This window comes from Poecilia mexicana, unplaced genomic scaffold, assembly GCF_051168715.1.
Source record: "Poecilia mexicana isolate PSO_F unplaced genomic scaffold, ASM5116871v1 scaffold_8, whole genome shotgun sequence".
Classification (NCBI taxonomy): domain Eukaryota; kingdom Metazoa; phylum Chordata; class Actinopteri; order Cyprinodontiformes; family Poeciliidae; genus Poecilia; species Poecilia mexicana.
The window spans coordinates 17954917-17961285 of record NW_028263377.1 but is presented as its reverse complement, the minus strand read 5'-3'; the positions used below and the strand labels follow the sequence as shown (position 1 = coordinate 17961285).

The 6369-nt window shown below is 41.7% G+C and overlaps 1 long non-coding RNA gene across 1 annotated transcript; it reads left to right on the top strand.

Moving 5' to 3' along the window:
• The first annotated feature begins 2136 nt into the window (after positions 1–2136).
• Positions 2137–3138, top strand: LOC148158043 (uncharacterized). Its single transcript, XR_015764120.1, has 2 exons — positions 2137–2339; positions 2573–3138. It is a non-coding gene; the product is annotated as an uncharacterized LOC148158043 (long non-coding RNA).
• The last annotated feature ends 3231 nt before the right edge of the window (positions 3139–6369 follow it).

Here is a 6369-nt window from a genome sequence, read left to right as displayed (position 1 = left end):
ATACACAGCAGAAGCTTCTTAAGCTAGTAATCAGTATATTGCATTACACTTTACGGCATGGTTCACATAACTCCGTTTAATCCTTTCCCATGGACGCCGGGGTTTGTTTCAGTTATGTTTATACCATATGTTAGCATGCTGCACATGAGTGAAGGCTTTACCACATAATTATTGGAAATTACTTCTAAACATTGGCTTTATGAAAGCATAAATGGTGATTTTTTTTTTTTTTATACTTAGTGTTGATGTGATGCTTGAGGTCAGTTTACAAAACCTGACTTTATTATGTAGCTGTTTATATTTGTATGAATTTAAGTAAAGTGATATAGTACTTTATATGTCTTATAAAATTTACCCAAGTTTAATCACTTTAACCTTACTACAGTGAATTGCAATAGTAGGTCTGGACTTTGACTGGGTCATTCTAGTGGATTATGCTTTGGTCCAGTCTGGCTTTGTGATTATGGTTATCTTGCTGGAAGTTGACATCTACCCAGGACTGCAGTATTTTTGCTGCCTCTAAAAGGTTTTCCATCATCTATGACCAGCTTGATGTCACGATGTGCTGAAGACAGGATCTTCTTAAAGAGACAGAGGCCCAATTTCAAGGCGTTAAATTTCTTTTAACAACTGGATGTAACACAGTCAGTTGATTGTGCTATAAAATGACATTGTGTGTCTGAAAAATATACAACGCTGCCCCTTGAAATGATATGCAGGTGATGGAAATTGGTTTGAGGGGATTTTATTTAGAGGCAGGGTCAAGGGGGTTGAAAACATATCCGCACCACACCTTTTCCTTTCAGTGCCTAATTGTGTGCCACTTCATGTTTGCCCATCGCAAACAAAACAATATTGTGGTGCATAATTTGTAACATATCTAAAGATTCAAGGTTAAGAAAGCGTTTGCATGTCACTATATTTCCATTCCATTGTTCCATCACTTTGTTGCCTTGTAGCTGCTGATAAGTGACCAAGCTTCATCACCCTACCCATGAACAAGGCCACATTCCCCCTTCACCCGCCTCCTCGGGCATTGTTCAACTCCGTCTGTGTCAGCCCAATATTGCCACAGCCCCATAATTCGACTTTAATTAATTCCCAGCCACATGTAAAATTCCTGCAGTTGCCGATGAAAGAAATGGTGTGTTTCTCTTAAAGGCAGATTGACGGGAAAGCGAGCGGCTTTGCTACAGTGCTCGGGGTTCTGAGGAATGCTAATAATTCCGAAAGGCTTACAGTTCGCTGGCAGTATCCATGGCGATTCCTCTCACACAATGGTAGCCTTTTTTTAGAGGAGTGGAGCGGGGAGCGGAGGGGGGCCGCTCCCTCATTGACTGGGTTTGGGTGAGATGTTAGGAGAGACCTCCTTCAACTTTGGGGTTAAGTGTTTGATTATTGCAGGTTTTTTCCGGGTTAATAATGGAGCTGACTTAAAGCCAAAGCTGTTATCTAAAACACGGCCGTGATGTTTGCATTTATTTGCATAAGTGTTGTTTTAGGTGAGCACATCCAGTCTGCTAAAAAGGCGTGGCCGCATTATGAGATGAGACCATATTACGTCTCTGGGATCATCGCCGCTTTTCTTTACCAAACAGCAGATTACTGAACTCGTGGAGCAAATGATTTTGATTATAGTTCATCTTCATTTTGTGCGTCATGTTCCTTGTCCTGGCGGTGGGGGTGGGGCATAGGGCACTGTGAGTACTTGCATGTTATTTTACCATAAATAAAACCAGACTCTGTTTGAAGATAATTGTATTGTTTTTGCCTTAAAAAGCTAAATGTTTGTGATTTCCCCTATGATCGCCTGAAAGTACTGATTACCAAAATCCCTTTCTTTTTTCCACAATCAATGAGTCCACTGTGGCAAATAGAGGCACATGCTACCCTCGTTGCCCTCTGGATAACCTTGTGTGTATTCAATGGAGTTTTCTTTCAATTTGCTAATGATATACCAGAAAATCAACCCAATCCCTTTCACAAAGCATGAACAAAAACAAGCATCACACTCATTGAAAAGCAAATAAAATTGAATACGGTTCTTTATTATATGTTTGGAGCTTTTTTTTTTGCTGTATTATTTCAGTGCATCCTTTGTAAAATTCACCTTTAAAAGTTTATTGTTCCCAGGTGTTAACCCCTGCTGAGACTTCCTGTGTATGGCCTTGGCACCTGGTGTAAGAGCTACAGCCCTCCTCCTGCTTGCTTGCCAGCTTCATTAGTGGAGCTCGAGATCTTAATTGCCCTAAATTTATGGAGTGGATGTACTGTGGAGCAGCTGTTACATCCAGACTGGCTTTTGAATTCAAGGCTCCTTCAGGGATGCCAGCTGAACCGTGAGCATTTTCTGAGAAGTTTTTCGGTTGATTCAGCATAACTTGTAAGAAAGAAAAAAAAATTTAACATTAAAGTACTTTGTTTCAGTTTATCTGTTTAGGCCCTTACAACCAGTCAATGGATATACATCCTTTTCAGTGGATCTTGATTATTAAACAATGCAGTGGAGTTCAGTTTTTCATCCAAATTGGTGAAAAAATGTTTGTTTTTTTTGTTTTTTTTTTTATGTAAGGAAACCGAGCAGATTGCATCGAGTCACTGACACACACACCGTTTCTCATACCTGCATGAAATGGAAACTCCTCATTCAGAAGAAGAAACCCCCCAAAAGTTCCAGAATCGGTGTGAACGGTCATCTGTCATGACCAACCTGGGAGGTATGAGAAGATGGCACACACACACACACAAAAAAAGCACAAAGAACAGAAGCACCAAACTTGGAGTGCATTCTATTTTGAAGAAAAGTAAAAAGTGGCGGCAGCATATACTTTCATGGCTTCATCTAGGAGAAGAACAGAGCTACACAGATAATCTCTGAGCCAGTTCAGTCTATAGGATAAAAGAGAGTATGGTGTGGCGCCATAAGGGATCAGATACTGCTAGTTGCAGTAAAAGCTCAGCCAAAGCTATGTCTAGGAGAGAAGCAGGGTTAAACACTAAAAGACAGAGCCAAGTGTATAATCTATAGAAGGAGAACATAAAGTTTTTGGCAGTAGTAGCTCAGCCGATGCTCCCTTTTGTATTCTCTAAAATCCTGTATAGCGATCATTTTCCAGTGGAGTGTCCAAATGAACTGAATTTAAAAAAAACAAAAACAAAAAAAACAACATTCTTATATGCCAAGGATCTCCAGGATCATGAAAACCTATAGAAAAGTTTAACTAGAAATGACTGAAGATGATAATTATATGACAGATAAAAATAGCAAATATACAATAATTACATGACTGATAGAAATAGTCGAGAAGCTGTAATTATAAATATGACAGCTGATGCGGTCTCTCTGCAGGAAACCACAGTCTTTATTTGTTTCCAGCGTTTTCCACCAGGCATGTGCTCACTGCTGGGGAAATTACCATGTTGTATGGGATTATAGTCATTTTGGACTGCAGGGCAGCTGGATAGGTTTTGGGAATGTGGGTTAATTGCTGAGCCCATATGCTTTTACAGACCACAGGTTAATGAGGGGAGTGTTTTTATATCAACCTAACTAGCACATGCTCCCAAATAATTGTCCGAATTGAATAAAGTAGGGTGATGCATAACTCGGTACTAATTGTTTGGTAGAAGGGATTGTTCAGTCATGATGTCTCTATTTATTTTTGTAAGGATAAACTTTCTGTTATGCCGTCTCCTCAGTAGAATATTGGATCGTCCTGTTAAACATTTTTCTTTCCATGTTTTCTGAAGACCGATTGCCCTGTTAGAGAGCCTTCAGTATCCAATTAGCCGCCTGTCCTTATCGCGGTTGTTCTGGGGGAGTCTGACAGCTTTTATCAGCGCCAGCACCTCCCAAATTCCACAGTGATTTACAGTATTTTTATGCACAGACTCCAGATTTGTGCTGTGTGTATTTTGATAAAATAGCACCTTGGAAACGTGGACTTCAGTGCATTTCGTCATGATACGACCACAGGCCTGAATGTATTTTATTGGGACTTTGTGGTAGATCAATAGAGTACAATGAATGATTGTAAATAATCAACTATCTTACAAATGAAGGTCTGTAAAGTTCGTGTGTATTCAATCTCTTTTACTCCGATTTCCCACATATTATCTACAAGTGTCCAATGTAAACTCGGTATAAATACAGCTGTTCGTAAAGCCTTTATAGGTTTGACATTGAGCGAACATCATCAAAATTACCAACAAACTCAACCCAAGCTTCACAGTTAAATGGAAAAACTAGCATGGTACATTTAAACTGACAAGATGGGCAGGAATTCAAACATAAAACATTCTCAGATTATTTATCGTCATGATAAATTTTATATAATACACCATATAGGCATAAAAATATATCCAATTGGTCTGAGTGAAAAGTATCCACAAATGCATATGGAACTATAGCAACACTCAGATTGTCCTGAATAGATGTAGTATTTAGGAGGGATGAAAGAATGAACATCTGAAAATCAACATTAACAAATTACTCAGACTGGATTTTGTGAATTGTATTTTTGTTAACATGTCTCTTCCAGAAATTGTTAGACTGGTCCAGTCAAAGTCCTGACCTAAATTAAATTTAGAGTCTGGGGGCAAGACTGACATTTCTGTTCATGTTCTCCATCCAATCTGACTGAGATGGAACCGTTTGGAAAAGAATAAAAATCAAACATCTCTTGATATGTAAAGCTGGTAATGATTATTTCAGGACACGCGTTTATTTCTGTGTTGTAGGGACTAAAGTCATACTTTCTGGGTCCTTTGCACTTTTAGTTTTCCTATAAGTAGCTCAAGGCTGCTCACTTGGTGTCATTTGGAGTCATCAGGCTTCTAATGGTCGATACGATTTGAAGTCGCCCTTTCACAGTAGCCCGGATACGGATGTGAAGAGATTAAATTTAGCCTAGGAAAATTTATTTCCCTTTTTTGTCACGCGTCATGGCAGCAGCATCATTCGACATCTGCTAGTGAGCACATTTAGCTTTGCTCCAGTGACAGGCTCAATGTACCTCCTCTTCCTGTCATCATTCCGGCCTTGAGTGAACCCTGATGACTGTGTTTATGAGCCTGCCTGCAGAGGCTGTCCTACTGCTGCTGTTCCTCTCTCTCTAGACGCTTAAGAGTGACCTCATGAAGACGGCCCACACGTCAGGGGTCCGGCTTGCCTCTCTTCTGGACGCCAGCCAGAATGAGCTCATCCACGACAGTGCCTCCAGCTGCTTGGTCGTAGGAGTGTCGTTCTTACTCGAACTCCTCGCCCGAGCCGGGCGGGTGTAAGAGGACGGGGTGGGGGTGGGGTTAGTGTGACACCCTTCCCAGAAGCACCATTGCCGGCTGACCACTGGCAGCCCGCCGCCCCCTCGGCGCCTGCGAAGCAGCACGGCCTTGGGCCTCCACTGTTCCCTACGGAGAGGCTCAGTTTGTTCTGGACGCAAGCCAGAGCTGAGCGATGGAGGGACGGGTGGGGGGGCACGGCCAGGTCAGCTCTCAGGGGTGGTCTCGTAGTCAATGCATGTGAATGTATTTTGTGGTGCGTTTGGAGCCATAATGATTAGCTTGTGTTTTTTTATACTTTAAGTCTGTTGTTTTTGCTTTGGCGCTGAGCTGTCAGGATGTAAGATCTCTTTGTCTCCTTGAAGCCCAGAGTGTACAGAGAGGTGGACGGTGCAGACATGATTGTGTTTCTTGCTCTTTTCAGTGTTTTCTATAGCCATGGTTTTGATTCTGACCGGTTTCGTCAGCTATAGGAGAGTAAAACAGCATAGAGAGGTATCAGATAGCCGCACCGTAGCCTGTTGTGCTGGACTCTGTCACCCACACATCTTCTTGGCTAACGAAGTCAATCTGGTCTCAATCTGTGGTAAAACTCACAAGCGCGGGGGCAGCTGAAGGTCAGAGCCTAAGAAGGAGTCGTATCTCTCGGCTCGGCCTCCTTCTCTCCGTCTGTGGCCTCCTCCTTTTAACGCTTCAGCCGCTGCTTCCTGAGCCAACCATTTGGAATCAATTATCCGACACAGCCAGAGGTTTGTGATAATTAAAAGGAGATGTTCTCCAAGTTCCGTTTCAAATTACCAGGTCTTGGATCACCTAGCAGGAGAAAGTACACAACAGGAAGAAGACTAGTCCTTTTTTTTTCTTTTTTTTTTCCATTTGCCTACAGAACTGTCTTAATTCTTCATAGCGTCGATTCAACAAAGTGTCAGGAACATTCCTCAGAGATTTTGGCCTATATTGACCTGATGGCATCATCAGAGTTGCCAACTTTTCTGAGGGGAACTTGGAGAAAGATTTGGTCTGCGGATGGGTGGGGTGTAGTTCTGTATGTGTCAGAGGTTTGGATATCATGACAGCTATTATTGTCTT